Consider the following 19,610-nt stretch of genomic DNA (forward strand, 5'->3'; position numbering starts at 1 on the left):
CGACACCGCGTAGCGTCGTGCTACACCACGGCACCGCCCTGTGCCGGGCAGAACTACCGCTGCGGCGTGCGCCGCTGTTGGCAGTCACCACCTGCGATCTGGAGAGCCGGACCAGGAGGTCGTGGACTCGTGGCCCCATCCTCGCCTTGCGCGTGGACCGGCCCGTGCGTTGGCCAGAAGGCCTTAGCCGTGTGCCAATCGTCTTCGCCGACGCAACTTGCCGCCACGCTCCGGTGGCCGACCACGCCGTGCTGTGTTGTCTTAGAACCACGTCTCGACTCCAGAAACCGTGCGCAGTCGCTGTTGGTTGATGCAGAGACGCCGCGGCCGGCCCTGTCGCCGTTCACAGTCTGCCACACCACTAGGATGCGAGCCGGGCCGCGTCATCTGCCGTCTTCATGGTTGAGGGCGCACGGTCTGCCTCCGCCTACGTTGCTACGGAGACCGTCGTGGTCGTCGACGCCGAAGTACCATGGATCCTGCGGCTCCTGCCGTCCCATGTACATGAAAGCACAAATCAATCGTGAGTAGTAGTTCTTACTTGTAGTACGCTTCATCCATTCTTCAGGTGCATGTGCCGGATTCGATCTTCGATGAAGTGATTCTCGCTCCTGATTGAATTCCTGTACTGGTACATGCATGCCTTATCTGGCGCCTCTCTTCCTGCAGCAGGCAGCCGCGTCTCGCCAGGCGTCTCGCGTTGTTGCCGCCCATGGCTGCGCCGCGGCGGCACCGGGAAGAGCGAGACTGCGCCGCCCCGCGCTGTATCACGCCGCCATGCGCCGGACGTGGTCATCCTCGTCGTCGCAATTTGAAACGACGAGATCGCAGTTCTCCTGCGTTTCCTCGTCGTCGCAATTGCCGCTGATCTTCTCTTTTATTCTCTCCGTTGCCTGTGCCATGTCGCTGCGTGCCGGCCGTGCACCAACACCGCCACCCAGCGTCGTCCCTGTGACGCGTCGGCTGCCCTCGCGCCATGGCCGTTGCGGTTTCCAGGCACGGCAATGGTCGTCGTCCCGTTCCACGTTGGCGCCGAGCCGCCGAGGGCTTCCCCGCCGGGACCGCCGAGTCGTTCTTCGTGCGTAACCGCGGTAATTTATTCTCTCAGCGGAGAGCGAAGTGCTGATAACGTGTCTAGAGACGGAAGTAAGAATGAATGAACCGCATCAATTCCATTGATAGTCACATCTTATATACAAGGGGAGAAGACGCATGCAAGGGACGCACCCGAGAGTGGGATGTGTGAAAACTCCGTGACGGCTGTCGAATCGGTAACCGTACGTGTGCTATGTACAAGCGAGGATTAACCTCAATTACATAAATAATTTAATCCTAACACAAAGGTTTCTAGTCTGGGGAATGTACCCTTGTCACGTCGTGCTTCCCTCGAAACAAGAAAGAATGTACCACCAGTGGGGCTGCGAAGATCTCTATGCATTCCATTTTCAAGCAGCGGCCTATTATTTTAGGGCATCTCCAACGCCGACTCCTAAAACGGACACGACATCTGCCCGCAGATACAGGACGCGATGTGGCCAATGCTCTTAGCCGGCGCGCCACTTTCATGCCGGCATCAGTGAGAGGTCACATGCCACTCTGAGTCGGCATGAATGTGGCGCTAACGCTCTGGAGCGGCATGAATGTGCGGCAACCGCTTCGAGCGTGAGAAAGTTTTGGGTGGGACCAGAGTGTCGGACGCGTGCGTGGTAATGTTCGGGCGGCTGCAAAGCACTCCCCCTCCCCTCGGTTTGCTTACGGTTTGTGGAAGAACGAACGTTCAGATTTGTCCGCTTAATCCGAACGAATGCAGACGGTTTCAGAGTCAGCATTGGAGATGCCCTTACATGCAGAAGATATATGTAGGTCAGTTATGTTTCGTAACTTTAATTTTCTTTTATTCCAAATGCTGGCATGGATTTCATTTTATTACTAAAACTTTGTTCTCTCCTTTATTAGATGAATATCTTTTTTTGGAACGTCTTGGTTCTGAGGTGACCAATGAAGAGATCAGATATCGGGCTTCTTTTCGAGGTCAAACGCTAAGTCGAACCGGTAATAAGGAATTATTTCATTTCTTGCAAGTTCTATATATCATTCAAGCCCCTGACTAACAATTATCTGATTGGCTACCTTATGTAATGTCTAGTTCGCGGAATGATGTATTACAGAACAGAATTGAGACTACAAGCTTTCTTAGACAGGACAAATGGCCAAGGTGCGCATAGTACTACCTTTCCTCATCAAGAAATTTGGAAATATTTCCATATCTGAAATGGTTTGAATATTAAGTTGAATATACCAACTAGTTTATGTTGTACGGAAATATCGCATTAGTTTGCCGTTATGATGATTTGGTAGTTCCGACCTTCATATTTTTCGCAAGCTAGTAAAGCAACCTCATTTTGAAAACCTTACATGAGATTATATGAAGGACTTATAGCGATCGATGGAGGACAAAATAAGAGCAATGACGACCAGTCATTGTCAGCTGAATAAGACGCGCTTGCAGATATGAAATTTTCATAAGTCATCTTATGTCAAAGTCTGGGAACACAAATCTTATGATAACCCTCGTGCTCAAGGCATTATAGATTTGATGTCAAGGTATGCTTTATAAAATATGGACCTACATAATAATGATTGTAGGGTAACGCAGTAGAAAACAAAAAATTTCCGACCGACGCACCAGCCCAGGACCACTATGGAGACTGCATACATGGTTTGATCTTTTTCGTTACCGACTCGTAGAGCAGCGGGAAGTAGAGTCGATGACGATCGGCGGTGCAGATCCCCGCAGTTAGGATTTACAACCTCCCAACCGCGAGGATGTATACCCTCATCTGCTCCTCAGACAGCCCTCTGGGAGGCGGTCGAATAGCCCCTCGGACGGTGTCACGGACAGCCCTTCGGGAGGACCTTCGAAACTCGAACGGTCACTCGGACAGCCCTTCGGGAGGACCTTCAAAACTCGGACGGTCACACGGACAGCCCTCCGGGAGGCACTCATGAACTAAGACCGAAACTACGATCTCTCTACAGAGTTGCACACATACGGTGTCATCTATCCGGCAGGGCTTCGCCGTCCAGAACTAGTTCCTGCCGGAACCCAGATAGCCTTTCGGCTCTACGAAACTATTTCGCGGGGAGGGAGAGAGAAGCCAGATCATTACATGGCACTTGTATGTGAGAAGGGATGAGGAGAATGGCAGCCCCTTCTCCTCCTTTTATAGGCCAAGGCAAGGGGTGGGGTGGTGGAGGAAATACAAAAACACCCATGCTACATGTCCCGCATGAAGGGTGACATGATAACTCAAGTGGGGCACCAAGGGGACACCATGGAGGCACCCCCTTGGCCAGCCACAACCTTGCCCCCTCCCATGGGGGGCCCCCTAACAAGCCACCAACATGCCTCCTAGAAACATGGGTGCTCCCTAGACAAAAAGCCACCAAACATGTAACCCCCGATTCGTGGGATCTTGTCCCCTCGTGCCGAGACAAGATGTTTTTCGTGAAACATTTTTTCTGAAAAATTCCGGAAGGTCCCAGAACATTTCCGGCACCCTCTAAAATTCTTCTGGGAATGATCCGAAACATTTCTGGTGTGGTGATTTTTATCAGCGAAAAGCAACAACGGCGGTTACGGCAGCTCCGGAACATTTTCGTTTGTTCTCTCCGAAAATTCTCAAAAGTTCCAAGACCAATTCTGGGGCCCTCTAAGAATTTTTAGGCGAGTGCCGAAACCATTTTGACCTAATAATATATTCTGAAACAAATTTTTGGTTTTACCGAAATCTTTTGATGTTCTCTCTCCGGAACTCTTCCATTGTCTCCGAAACTTTTCCGGTGACTTTCTCTCAGACTCCCTGTCTAGTATTCAGAAGATAGATGACCCTTAAGCGTGTGACCTTATAGGTTCGGCGAAGTATAGACATGACCTGGAACCCCTTCCGATCAATGATCAACATCGGAACCATGGACACCCATATTGACCCCTATACCCACACGAATGAATATTCGAGTGAACGTCTAGTTGCCGTGTGCTATTCCTGGATCAATGACTTGTCCACTATGCAAACATTAACTATTGGGTATTTGGGGATGCAAGTCATTTAACAAACCCCAAAGTTCATGAAGCAAGTATGAAGAAACTCGATACTCTCATGGTCTAAGGAATTATGCAAACGTTAACCATCTCTGTGTTATGTACCATTAACTTGTGACGAACGAATCTCATAGCATAACATCAATCCGGGTCGATTCAACACAAATGTTCTCTTAACATTGTACCCTCAAAGTTGCTGGCATAGACATGCCCATGACCAGGAAAACAGAATCATCATGCAACACTTGAGCTAGTCTTAGAGGCCAGACTAGGAATACTTCTTACCGTTTATTATTCCACACGTGCATATGAGTCTTCCTCCGAGCCTCGTGTTATTGCAGACTTGAGAACCATAGTAGTTATAACATGGAACATAAACATAATTATGAACATGGAGATAAGTAATAGCATTTATTATTGCATCTAGGGCATATTTCCTACAATGATTCCACTAGAACTTTGCTAATAATTTTCACTTGTTATGTGCTCAACGAAGGTATCCATCTTTGTGTGTTGCCTACAATGAAGAGAAGGAAATTATAACAGGAAACATAATTCATACAACTTATTCCTTAGCCTTAATAAAAGCAGAAAATTATTTAGACCAGGTAATGATCTTAGCTGAAGCTTAAAGTGGAAATCTTGTACTTTAGCATAAGTCTACGAATAATTTCTTCTGAGCCCCTTCTCTATTTTGTTAATGCAACTATATCACATTAAATACAATGTGTTATTATGATTGATGCACTTGATTGTGACAACTTACGAACTGTTTTATGTTGAATTCCTCAAATACTTGTACTATTAATTGTTTATATAGGAGACTTGCCGTATAAATCTGCCTGACCCATCCATTATTGGAGAAGAGAAGCCTAAAAATCAAAGCCTTGCGGTCGGATTTACCCGAGGAGAGGCCCTTCAAACCATTAATATGATCAAGTAATGAATTAGACATCTTCTATAGTTTATGTTTTCTGTACAAACTCTATGTTCATTTACATACAATGCTATCAAGAAAATTATCTGCAAAGAGCTTACGAAATGAGAAATATCCTCGAAGAGTTTGTTAAGCACCCTAGAGATCAATCTCCAACAATCCTTGGGCTTGGAGAACATATCTTCACTTGAAGGTCTGTTATGTTTCCAGAATGTGCTCATAATTATTGTTGTCTGTATAGTTGAATAACATGACATTATTGTATGTGCAATATTTCATTAGTTGTCGGATTCATATCATACCAAGAAACATCATTTGTTACAATTGGATAGAGATTCCTCGCTAATCCCTTGAGGTGAAATCATGCTCCTCATCTTATAGTGTTTGCTATGATTACACAAGCTAATTTCCTATGCTCTAGTGTTCTCACTTTTTATGAATGTTACGGTGTCATATTAAATACCATGCATATTATTACTGAAGAACCGACAATATGTTTCTGTACCAAAAAAATAAAAATGGTTGCAGGGTATGATTTCACTATGATCATCCGGATATTTTTGATTGGGTATTTTTTTACAAAAGGTTGTATAAGCAAAACCTCTAAAATAATAAACTTAAGTGAGGATGTATTTTCTCATATAATTAAGTATCTATTTGTTGAAAACAATAACTTCATGCCATTTTAAAAGAAATTGCACCTCAAATTAACTTTATAGGTTATAATTCCATATCGCGTTGCGGAAATATAACTTATAATGAGTGCATTCAAGGTGGCAAAGGGCGTGATGTATGCCTTAATTAGATATTAATATTTGAAGCCAAAGTTGCACATGGCGATGGTGAACATACAATTAGCCGTGAAATATAGATGTTAAGGCAAGGATTTTACCTTCCCCGGATGCTTTCATTTTATTTCATCATAGTGGGGTTCAACTTCAACAACCTAGTATGTTCTCTCCCTCCCTCCTTCTCCTGTCCATTGCATTGTAACTCCACATTAGTCAAATCCAATCTTTTATGTGGATTAGTATATCACCAACGACGAGTCATATTATTATAACGAGTCCATATTTTGTACGATTATGAACAATATGTGTTTATATTTTTCTCCGCGGTGAGCTTAATTTGGTTCTTAGTGGTCTACATGAAGTTGTCCTACTTAAACAACGGCTAAGAATATGAAGTTGTTAGAAAGATCCCTTGCATCCCAATCTTTTCTTCAACTTGGATTGCTTACAATATTTCCTATGGTGATAGAACTCGGCCTTGAAAAAGGTTTTCGAGCAACCATCGGTGAGTTCGTCCTAATGCAACTGCAAGCTACTTTTTTTCACATTCTCGCTTGGAATAAAAGTGCACTCCTATGGACAAACCCTTCTTCATAGAGGCTCTAAATATCAGTCGACAGGACGTAGTTTTTTTTGCTTTTCATGCAAGCTTCATCGATAATTATCAGCTATACTCTCAAAGTCACTTTGTCAAAGGGTTTAAGTTGGTGTTTCTTCTGACAGTTTAGTATGTCTTGATGAGATCACGAGTGCTCAGTATACATGGATGAGCTAGATGAGTACATGGGTGTACGGATGTACACCCATAATTTCTGTTTAAAAAAGAGTAGTACATTTGTTAAACCATATGGATTTAACAAATATATGATTAAATTTGTACATGGGTGTTCCAAGAACGAGTATATCTAGGCAACCCCTCACATATGGTTAAACTTGTATTCTAGAATTTTCTACATATATCCTTTCCTAATCAAAGAGCATAACCACCAGTACGATATTTGTTAAACTAAATGTTTTAGAGATATCTAACATATATAGATATGTATAAACTATATGATTTACACAAGTATCATAAAATAATAATAAAAACATTTTTTACAAAGTACAAATTGAATTCAGCGCAATGTATGAGTATTTTCCAATGATATGCATTAACAATATATAATAAATAATACAATTAATACAATTAATATTTAACTTTGTTATCTTGTTAAGTATGCCAAATAAGTAATGGAAAATTATAATTCTTAACATGGTAGTATGGTAAGTATAAAATTTTAGTATAAATATGTATATTTCAAGAGAAGCAGGTGTCGGGGATCTTAGCAGAAATTCAAAATTTTCCTACGTGTCACCAAGATCAATCTATGGAGAGACTAGCAACGAGGGGAAGGGGAGTTGCATCTACATACCCTTGTAGATCGGTAAGCGGAAGCGTTCAAGAGAACGGGGTTGATGGTGTCGTACACGCAGCGATTCAGATCGCGGTCGATTCCGATCTAAGCGCCGAACAACGGCGCCTCCGTGTTCAACACACGTACAGCCCGGTGCGGCTTCCAATGCTTTGATCCAGCAAGGAGAGAGGGAGAGGTTGGGGAAGACTCCGTCCAGCAGCAGCACGACGGCGTGGTGGTGGTGGAGGAGCGCGGAACTCCAGCAGGGCTTCGCCAAGCACTACGAGAGACGAGGAGGGAGAGAGGTATGGCTGCGCCTAGGAGAGAATAACTCATCTATTGGGCAGCCCCTAGACCTCAACTATATATAGGGGGGGCTGCGCCCCCTCTAGGGTTCCCACCCCAAGGGGTGCGGCAGCCCTATATCCCATCTAGGGTGGCGGCCAAAGGGGGAAGAGGGGGTGGCGCACTTGGGGTGGGCCTTAGGGCCCATCTGCCCTAGGGTTTGCCCCCCTCTTCTCTTGAGACGCCTTGGGCCTTGGTGGGGGGCACCCCAGCCCACCTAGGGGCTGGTCCCTTCCCACTATTGGCCCACGCAAGCCTCTGGGGCTGGTGGCCCCTCCCGGTGGACCCCCGGACCCTTTCGGTGGTCCCTGTACATTACCGGTGATGCCCGGAACACTTCCGGTGGCCAAATCCTCACTTCATATATATCAATCTTGACCTTCGGACCATTCCGGAACTCCTCATGACGTCCGGGATCTCATGCGGGACTCCGAACAACATTCGGTAACCGCGTACATACTTTCCCTATAACCCTAGCGTCATCGAACCTTAAGTGTGTAGACCCTACGGGCTCGGGAATCATGCAGACACGACCGAGACATCTCTCTGGTCAATAACCAACAACGGGATCTGGATACCCATGTTGGCTCCCACATGTTCCACGATGATCTTATCGGATGAACCACGATGTCAAGGATTTAATCAATCCCGTATACAATTCCATTTGTCTACCGGTATAGTACTTGCCCAAGATTCGATCGTCGGTATCCCGATACCTTGTTCAATCTCGTTACCGGAAAGTCTCTTTACTCGTTCCGTAACACATCACCCCGTGATCAACTCCTTGTTCACATTGTGCACATTATGATGATGTCTGATACCTCTCCGTCACAAGGAGTGACAAATCCCAGTCTTGATTCGTGCCAACCCAACAGACACTTTTGGAGATACCCGCAGTGCACCTTTATAGCCACCCAGTTATGTTGTGACGTTTGGTACACCCAAAGCATTCCTATGGTATCCGGGAGTTGCACAATCTTATGGTCTAAGGAAATGATACTTGACATTAGAAAAGCTTTAGCATACGAACTACACGATCTTGTGCTAGGCTTAGGATTGGATCTTGTCCATCACATCATTCTCCTAATGATGTGATCCCGTTATCAACGACATCCAATGTCCATGGTCAGGAAACCGTAACCATCTATTGATCAACAAGCTAGTCAACTAGAGGCTTACTAGGGACATGGTGTTGTCTATGTATCCACACATGTATCTGAGTTTCCTATCAATACAATTCTAGCATGGATAATAAACGATTATCATGAACAAGGAAATATAATAATAACTAATTTATTATTGCCTCTAGGGCATATTTCCAACAGCAGTCGATAGGCGCGTTGGTGACTTGAAAAAAATTAAAATTGGAGCTATATACACCCAAATTTAAAATTTTGGCTCTACATTTGATGGTTGCTTCAACATGGTTTATGGCGACGACTTGGATGTTTGTTCCTTCATTTTTTAGTCACTCCGGTTTCATTTGGCCAAAAAATGTTGATGATTAGGCAAAATGGAATAAGCAGATGATGAACCAAGGGGGCATAGAAGTGCAGCCAGAAAAGAGCTGAGAACGTGGTGGATTGTTGAGAATGTATATCTATGTCACTCGGTGTCGAGTTCTAGAATTATTGAAGCATTTCTCTCTTTACACTTTCTTTGTATATCAGTAAGTATGCAGTTGTATATGGCACTTATGCATATGACGATTTTTTTCAAATCTACTTGCTTTCGTGGGTTGTGGTAATTGTCGCCGTTGGCTTTGTCAAGGTACATTTTTATCTCTAAAACTGAATGTGTCCTAGATAATAAGTTTCTTACTATGCTGATCTTCTTTTGAATATACTGACATTTGTGCAAATATTTGTTGTGGTTTGTGAGTTGGATTAGCCATCGTTTGACCGATCACCCGCTTATGTTCAGACCTACAAAATTGTTCGTATTTCTATCAATCATGACTTGATGGTTATCTCATGGCTCTCCAAATTTTCCATCATGGATTTCATTAATTGTTATCTTGCACTCATACCAGCTCACTACCACACTGAGGGCCCTAGGCCATGACAGAAGGTGCAGGGGGCATTTGCCCCCCCACCCAAGTAACTTGTAATCATCATTTGTATCATACAATCACATATACATGTTGTATTAAGACTTTATTTTTGATGTTTTATGCCTTTATAATGATTTTCATGATGCGATATTTTCCAATGAAAGTATTTATATTACTCTATTATAGTTGTTAGGCTCATAACTTTCGTACTAGAGCCTCCATAATGCTAGGGTCGGCCCTGGATACATTTGTGCAATCTGTATAATTATTTGTTTTGTTTGTTGTCTTGTTGTTTGAGATCTATTTGTATATTTATCTTAGAAACCAAGGATCAACCCAAATATTGACTCTTTTCTCCACACCCCATTCTTCGAATTAATCCTTTTCACTAAAAAATACCACTTCCGTGATGATACGTGTTTGTCATAGTAGGTCACGTTTTCTATCATGCATATACATCCATAACGATTTTATGACAGAATCAAGATAGTCATACCTGTGCTGTCGTAGAAGTGTTCCATGACAATACCAAAATTATCATCACGAAAGTGTCCACTTCCATGACGATAAATGGCGCGTCATGAAGTGCTTTCATCAAGGGTAACTGACACATGGCATCCACCATAACGGGTCACCGTTAAGCTACTGGGTTCCGGTTTGGATCCGATAACCCGTTAACAACCCGGACTAATGGGGATTTTCCACGTGTAAAATTCTCAACGGCCAGAGGAACCATGTGTCGGCTCAGCGTTGGGACAGATGTCATCCACTCATTGGACAGGAGGCACCTATGATACGTCAACACGTGGCACGGCCCAACAAAGTCCCATTCAGGTGAGAAGCCCGACCCGTTTGACTTGTCAAAAGGTAGCGGGCCGGCCCACGGAAATCCTATTAACGGCATATTCACATATAGCACATTTACAGCCCGCTAACTCATGACCCGTTATGGCCTATCCGAATTAGGCCCAGTAGTGTCATCTGGGCCGTCCAATATGATTCCAGCCCGTTGTAACTTTCGGCGCATGTATGGCCCATGACGTCTTTCGGCCCATACAAGGCCCTTTGTAATTCTGAGCCCATTAAAGGCCCGTGGTGAAACTGGCCCATAATGAACAGTGTAACGCTGATGTGAGTTTGATGAGTTTCTTTGCTAGTGAAGTACATTTTCTTTAGGTAATTTTGATACTGCCACCAAGCATTCTTAAAGATAGCAAATGTATTAGCACATGTTACCTCATCCTGAGTTTCCAAATCGGTCCTTCTCTATAGAGAAAAATGGGAACATTTGCTGTATTATAACCAACATGGAGGTAGAATGTATGTGACAAAGCAAAGTAATTACCATGAATAACATTACTTACACATAACTCCTGGACGAACACCTACAACTGGCATTTTCCTTCATCTTCAGTATAATATTTCCATGATGGGAAGATACGTACGCACATAGGATTTAACAACATCAAATGCGATAGATGCTAAACTACGAATGGCTGGTTGTGCTTTGCCCACAAGAATAGGTGTACTAACTGGTGGATTTGGGGTTCGCCGTGGTAGTACTGGCGCTTTGGGCACTGGAGCTGCCTTACTAACCGCTCTTGTTTGGAAGCTCTGTGGTGGAGATGGTGCTGTGTCAACTGGAACTGGGTTACTATCTACCGGGGTTGGGGTTAGATTTGTTGAAGCTGGTTCTCTGTCCATCGCAGTAGGGGTACAATCTGTGAGAGTCTGGGTTATGTGTGGTAGGGATGGTTCTCGTGCATGTACAACCGGGGTTCTATCTCCACCAAGAGGTAGCACTATTTTATTTGAAGACCGTGGTTTTACGCTGCTAGATACTGCCATCACCTACTCCAATTCAAATGGCTGATAAACAGGAAACATAGTTGAATATAGAGAGCTTGTATGAGAGACAGATGCAATAGATAGTGTGGAAAAAAGAGAGGGCATGAAATAGTTCATATGTATGTTATTTAACTAAAAAGGATAACATGACATAATTTCACATATATGATGTTTATCTAAACTGGATAGCATAGCATGACATAATTCAAATATATGATGACTAACTAAATATGATGGCATGAGATAATTATATGATGTCTTTAGTAAACATGTTCACATGACATAATTCACATACATGTTATCTAAGTAATCAGGATCACATGATTTAATTCACATATGTGGTTTATATACTAAGCAGAGGGCCTTTGCATATATGATGTCTGAACTAAGAACATGGTGTTGAATATTGTGTATATGATGTCTAAACTATGCAATGCAAGACACCATATGCATGATCTAAGCAGTATAACCGTGCCAAGTTAGAGAATACACCTCGGTGGGGGAATAGGACTAGTCATCTGCCTCTGAATCCATCTCTGAGGAGCTATCGAGACCCAGCAAGAGATCTGCTTCGACAGGTAGCACTGTCTGCTCTGAAGACCTTGTTTTCACTCCAGATTTTTCCATCACCCATTCAAATGGCTGATTCACAGGAAGAGTAGTTGAATGTACAAACATTGTCAGCAAATGGAAATGTAATGAAGAAAAGGATTGGCAAGATATCATTCAAATATATGATGCCTGGTTAAACAGGATGACATTGCACATTTCACATATATTATGGCTGGCTAAAAGAGACGAGATTGCATAATTCACATATATGATATATAAACTAACAAGTGGCATTACAAAACATGTCTAAACTAAGTAAATGACATATATGATGTCAAAAGTAGGCACTGCAAGGCAACATATGCATGATATGACCAACATCATCATGCCAAGTTAGAGAAAACACCTCGGTGGGGGGGGGGGGTAAATAGGAGTGGTCAGCTCCGTCTGAATCCGCCTCAGAACAAATTGAAGGAAATATGCCCTAGAGGCAATAATAAAGTTATTATTTATTTCCTTATATCATGATAAATGTTTATTATTCATGCTAGAATTGTATTAACCGGAAACATGATACATGTGTGAATACATAGACAAACAGAGTGTCACTAGTATGCCTCTACTTGACTAGCTCGTTGATCAAAGATGGTTATGTTTCCTAGCCATAGACATGAGTTTTCATTTGATTAACGTGATCACATCATCAGGAGAATGATGTGATTGACTTGGCCCATTCCGTTAGCTTAGCACTTGATCATTTAGTATGTTGCTATTGCTTTCTTCATGACTTATACATGTTCCTATGACTATGAGATTATGCAACTCCCGTTTACCGGAGGAGCACTTTGTGTGCTACCAAACGTCACAACGTAACTGAGTGATTATAAAGGTGCTTTATAGGTGTCTCCGAAGGTACTTGTTGAGTTGGCGTATTTCGAGATTAGGATTAGTCACTCCGATTGTCGGTGAGGTGTCTCTGGGCCCACTCGGTAATGCACATCACTATAAGCCTTGCAAGCATTGTAACTAATAAGTTAGTTGCGGGATGATGTATTACGGAACGAGTAAAGAGACTTGCCGGTAACGAGATTGAACTAGGTATTGAGATACCGATGATCGAATCTCGGGCAAGTAACATACCGATGACAAAGGGAACAACATATGTTGTTATGCGGTTTGACCGATAAAGATCTTCATAGAATATGTGGGAGCCAATATGAGCATCCATGTTCCGCTATTGGTTACTGACCGGAGACGTGTCTCGGTCATGTCTGCATAGTTCTCGAACCCGTAGGGTCCGCACGCTTAAAGTTCAGTGACGATCGGTATTATGAGTTTTTGTGTTTTGATGTACCGAAGGTAGTTAGGAGTCCCGGATATGATCACGAACATGACAAGGAGTCTTGAAATGGTCGAGACGTAAAGATCGATATATTGGATGACTATGTTTGGACACCGGAAAGGTTCCGGAAGGTTTCGGACATATACAGAGTACCGGGGGTTACCGGAACCCCCCGGGGGGCTTAATGGGCCTACATGGGCCTTAGTGGAAATAGAGGGCAGCAAGGGAAGTGTGAGGCGCGCCCCCCAAGACCCAAACTGAATTGGTTTAGGGCAAGGGGGGCCGGCCCCCTCTTTCCTTCCCCCTCTCCTACTCCTACCAGGAAAGGGAGGAGTGATACGTCTCCGACGTATCTATAATTTTGGATTGCTCCATGCTATATTATCTACTGTTTTGGACTATATTGGGCTTTATTTTCCACTTTTATATTATTTTTGGGACTAACCTATTAACCGGAGGCCCAGCCCAGAATTGCTGTTTTTTTGCCTATTTCAGTGTTTCGGAGAAACAAAATATCAAACGGAGTCCACTCGGAATGAAACCTTCGGAAACGTGATTTTCTCATCAGATAAGATCCAGAAGACTTGGACCCTCCGTCAAGAAAGCCACGAGGCGGTCACGAGGGTGGAGGGCGCGCCCCCCCTAGGGCGTGCCCCCTGCCTCGTGGGCCCCTTGAAGCTCCACCAATGTACTTCTTCCTCCTATATATACCTACGTACCCCCGAACGATCGGGGATGGAGCCAAAAACCTAATTCCACCGCCGCAACTTTATGTATCCACGAGATCCCATCTTGGGGCCTGTTCCGGAGCTCCGCCGGAGGGGGCATCGATCACGGAGGGCTTCTACATCATCATCCAAGCCCCTCCGATGAAGTGTGAGTAGTTTACTTCAGACCTACGGGTCCATAGTTAGTAGCTAGATGGTTTCTTCTCTCTTTTTGGATCTCAATACAATGTTCTCCCCCTCTCTTGTGGAGATCTATTTGATGTAATCTTCTTTTTGCGGTGTGTTTGTTGAGACCGATGAATTGTGGGTTTATGATCAAGTCTATCTATGAATAATATTTGAATCTTCTCTGAATTCTTTTATGTATGATTGGTTATCTTTGCAAGTCTCTTCGAATTATTAGTTTGGTTTGGCCTACTAGATTGGTTGTTCTTGCCATGGGAGAAGTGCTTAGCTTTGGGTTCGATCTTGCGGTGTCCTTTCCCAATGACAGAAGGGGCAGCAAGGCACATATTGTATTGTTTCCATCGAGGATAACAAGATGGTTTTTTTATCATATCGCATGAAATTATCCCTCTACATCATGTCATCTTGCTTAAGGCGTTACTCTGTTTTTAACTTAATACTCTAGATGCATGCTGGATAGCGGTCGATGAGTGGAGTAGTAGTAGTAAATGCAGGCAGGAGTCGGTCTACTTGTCTCGGACGTGATGCCTATATACATGATCATACCTAGATATTCTCATAACTATGCTCAATTCTGTCAATTGCTCAACAGTAATTTGTTCACCCACCGTAGAATACTTATTATCTTGAGAGAAGCCACTAGTGAAACCTATGGCCCCCGGATCTCTTTCTCATGATATCAATCTCCATCACTTTATTATTGCTTTGCTTTTACTTTGATTTTACTTTTTTTACTTTGCATCTCTATACCAAAAATACCAAAAATATTATTTATCATCTCTATCATATCTCACTTTCGTAAGTGATCGTGAAGGGATTGACAACCCCTAAGTGCGTTGGTTGCGTTGAGCTATTGTTTTTGTGTTGGTATGAGGGACTCGCGCGTAGCCTCCTACTGGATTGATACCTTGGTTCTCAAAAACTGAGGGAAATACTTAGATACTTTGCTGCATCATCCTCTCCTCTTCGGAGAAATCCAACACAGTGCTCAAGAGGTAGCAAGAAGAATTTCTGGCGCCGTTGCCGGGGAGGTCTACGCAAAAGTCAACATACCAAGTACCCATCACAATCCCTATCTCCCGCATTACATTATTTGCCATTTGCCTCTCGTTTTCCTCTCCCCCACTTCACCCTTGCCATTTTATTCTCCCTCTCTCTCTCCTTCCTCCCTCTCTTTCTCTATTTGCCTCTTTTTGCCCGTCTGCCTTTTGTTTGCTCATGTGTTAGTTTGCTAGCTTGTCGTTATGTCAAGTCCTTTACCTTCTGCCTCTATGTCTGAAATTGGGGAAATTATTGTCGATATGGACAATAATAATATCATGAAAAATTCCGATGCTCCTGCTAAAGAACCTACCATCTTTCATACAAAAAAATTCTGTGTTGGTAGTGGTAATATTATTGGAAAAGGAGTTATTCAAGATTTCTTTACTTGTGCCGGTGCTTTACCTTCTATGGGTAGTTCTATCCTTCACAGAACTAGTAGTCTTGTGGACGCTATTGCCATGCTTGTAGTTGAACTTGAAAGACAATTCATGCACATGCATCCTTCCATACAAAGGATTTTTCTGGATTTTTCTAATATTGAGCATTCTTCTGTTAAGTGTGTCGCTACTATCTTTTTGGCTCATGAATTTAGATTCATAATAAAAGAAGCCAAAGAAATCTTTGCGCATTATAGGGTGGATGCTTGCCGTCCTCCCATAGAGGCTATCCTCTTTGATCAAGAAGAAATAGTGCATTTTCAATCTCTAGACTATGTTGCTTTCAATGAAAATCTTAGAAAAAGGGTTCCTACCAATGTTTTAGTTGATAGAATTTATAAACTTAATGATTATTTGGCTATTCTAAACAATGAACTAGGATATTCTCTTGAATATAAGCTCACAAAGTTCTGTCAAAAGAATGCTTATAATGATGAATTGGTTGTGCATTATGAAGGACCAAAGGAGGAACCTATACCTCCCAAGGTTGATCTTGAGGACTTTTGTCCCATTAAATTTAGCCCTTTTGATTACTTTTGCTTGCCTCAAAGAAAACTTACTGCCGAATGTAGAGAATATGAAATGAGTTTTAATAATCTATCTTACTATTATGGCAATACCTAGATCTATTCTTGCTTGTTATGCCTAGCTAGGGGCGTTAAATGATAGCGCTTGTTGGGAGGCAACCCAATTTTATTTTTATTCCTTGCTTTTTGCTCCTGTTTAGTAATAAATAAATTATTTAGCCTCTTTTTTGGTTGTGTTTAATTAGTGTTTGTGCCAAGTAGAACAGTTGGGAAGACTTGGGGAAAGTCTTGTTGAACTTGCTGTAAAAAACATAAACTTTAGTGCTCACGAGAACTGCTGTCATTTTTATTTGGAAAGTGATATTTAGTTAATTATTTTTGAATATGATTAATAGATAGATTCCTCACGTCCAGAAATTTATTTTAGAATTTTTGGGGTTCCATATCTTTTGCTAGCTACAGATTACTACAGACTGTTCTGTTTTTGACAGATTCTGTTTTTCATGTGTTGTTTGTTTATTTTGATGAATCTATGGCTAGTAAAATAGTTTATAATACATAGAGAAGTTGGAATACAGTAGGTTTAACACCAATATAAATAAATAATGATTTCATTACAGTACCTTGAAGTGGTCTTTTGTTTTCTTTCGCTACGGAGCTCACGAGATTTTCTACTTTAAGTTTTGTGTTGTGAAGTTTTCAAGTTTTGGGTAAAGATTTGATGGATTATGGAACAAGGAGTGGCAAGAGCCTAATATTGGGGATGCCCATGGCACCTCCAAGATAATCTAAGGACACCTAAAAGCCAAAGCTTGGGGATGCCCCAGAAGGCATCCCCTCTTTCGTCTACTTCTATCGGTAACTTTACTTGGAGCTATATTTTTATTCACCACATGATATGTGTTTTGCTTGGAGCATCTTTTATGATTTGAGTCTTTGCTTGTTAGTCTACCACAATCATCCTTGCTGTACACAACTTTTGATAGAGCCATACATGATTTGGAATTTGATAGAATACTCTATGTGCTTCACTTATATCTTTTGAGCTTTATAGTTTTGCTCTAGTGCTTCGCTTATATCTTTTAGAGCACGCCGGTGCATTTGTTTTATAGAAACTATTGATCTCTCATGCTTCACTTAGATTATTTTGAGAGTCTTAATAGCATGGTAATTTTCTTAAAATCCTAATATGCTTGGTATGCAAGATTAATAATAAAACTTTCTTATGAGTGTGTTGAATACTAAGAGAAAGTTTGATGCTTGATGATTGTTTTGAGATATGGAGGTAATAATATCAAAGTCATGCTAGTTGAGTAGTTGTGAAATTGAGAAATACTTGTGTTGAAGTTTGCAAGTCCCGTAGCATGCACGTATGGCAAACGTTATGCAACAAATTTGAAACATGAGGTGTTATTTGATTGTCTTCGTTATGAGTGGCGGTCGGGGACGAGCGATGGTCTTTTCCTACCAATCTATCCCCCTAGGAACATGCGCGAGTGCCAAGGTTTTTGATGACTTGTAGATTTTTGCAATAAGTATGTGAGTGCTTTATGACTAATGTTGAGTCCATGGATTATACGCACTCTCACCCTTCCATCCTTGCTAGCCTCTTCGGTACCGTGCATTGCCCTTTCTCACATTGAGAGTTGGTGCAAACTTTGCCGGTGCATCCAAACCCCGTGATATGATACACTCTTTCACACATAAACCTCCTTATATCTTCCTCAAAATAGCCACCATACCTACCTATTATGGCATTTCCATAGCTATTCCGAGATATATTGCCATGCAACTTTCCATCATTCCGTCATCATGACACATTCATCATTGTCATATTGCTTAGCATGATCATGTAGTTGACATAGTATTTGTGGCAAAGCCACCTTCATAATTCTTTCATACATGCACTCTTGGTTCATTGCATATCCCGGTACATCACCGGAGGCATTCATATAGAGTCATTTTTGTTCTAGTATCGAGTTGTAAACATTGAGTTGTAAATAAATAGAAGTGTGATGATCATCATTATTAGAGCATTGTCCCAAGTGAGGAATAAATAAATAAAAGGGAGAAAGGCCATAAAAAAAGAGAAGGCCCAAAAAAAGAGAAAGGCCATAAAAAAGGAAAGGCCCAAAAAAATGAGAGAAAAAGAGAGAAGGGACAATGTTACTATCCTTTTACGACACTTGTGTTTCAAAGTAGCACCATGATCTTCATAGTAGAGAGTCTCTCATGTTATCACTTTCATATACTAGTGGGAATTTTTCATTATAGAACTTGGCTTGTATATTCCAACAATGGGCCTCCTCAAGTGCCCTATGTCTTCGTGAGCAAGCAAGTTGGATGCACACCCACTAGTTTCTTTTGTTGAGATTTCATACATTTATAGCTCTAGTGCATTTGTTGCATGGCAATCCCTACTCCTTGCATTAACATCAATCGGTGGGCATCTCCATAGCCCATTGATTAGTCTCGTTGATGTGAGACTTTCTCTTTTTTTGTCTTCTCCACATAACCCCCCTCATTATATTCTATTCCACCCATAGTGCTATGTCCATGGCTCGCGCTCATATATTGCGTGAAAGTTTATAGGTTTGAGATTACTAAAGTATGAAACAATTGCTTGGCTTGTCATCAGGGTTGTGCATGATGAGAGCATTCTTGTGTGACGAAAATGAAACATGACTAAACTATATGATTTTGTAGGGATGAACTTTCTTTGGCCATGTTATTTTGAGAAGACATAATTGCTTAGTTAGTATGCTTGAAGTATTATCATTTTTATGTCAATATGAACTTTTGTCTTGAATCTTTCAGATCTGAATATTCATACCACAATTAAGAATAATTACATTAAAGTTATGCCAAGTAGCACTCCGCATCAAAAATTCTCTTTTTATCATTTACCTACTCGAGGACGAGCGGGAATTAAGCTTGGGGATGCTTGATACGTCTCCAACGTATCTATAATTTTTGATTGCTCCATGCTATATTATCTACTGTTTTGGACTATATTGGGCTTTATTTTCCACTTTTATATTATTTTTGGGACTAACCTATTAACCGGAGGCCCAGCCTAGAATTGCTGTTTTTTTTGCCTATTTCAGTGTTTCGGAGAAACAGAATATCAACGGAGTCCAAACGGAATGAAACCTTCGGAAACGTGATTTTCTCATCAGATAAGATCCAGGAGACTTGGACCCTCCATAAAGAAAGCCACGAGGCGGTCACGAGGGTGGAGGGCGCGCCCCCCTAGGGTGCGCCCCTGCCTCGTGGGCCCCTCGAAGCTCCACCGACGTACTTCTTCCTTCTATATATACCTAT

The 19,610-nt window shown here is 42.3% G+C and overlaps 1 pseudogene; it reads left to right on the plus strand.

Annotated features, from left to right (window-relative positions):
* The first annotated feature begins 1,844 nt into the window (after window positions 1-1,844).
* The window catches only part of LOC119299538, a 31,526-nt pseudogene continuing 13,760 nt past the window's right edge, over window positions 1,845-19,610 (plus strand).

Source organism: Triticum dicoccoides, chromosome 5A (genome assembly GCF_002162155.2).
Source record: "Triticum dicoccoides isolate Atlit2015 ecotype Zavitan chromosome 5A, WEW_v2.0, whole genome shotgun sequence".
Taxonomy (NCBI): domain Eukaryota; kingdom Viridiplantae; phylum Streptophyta; class Magnoliopsida; order Poales; family Poaceae; genus Triticum; species Triticum dicoccoides.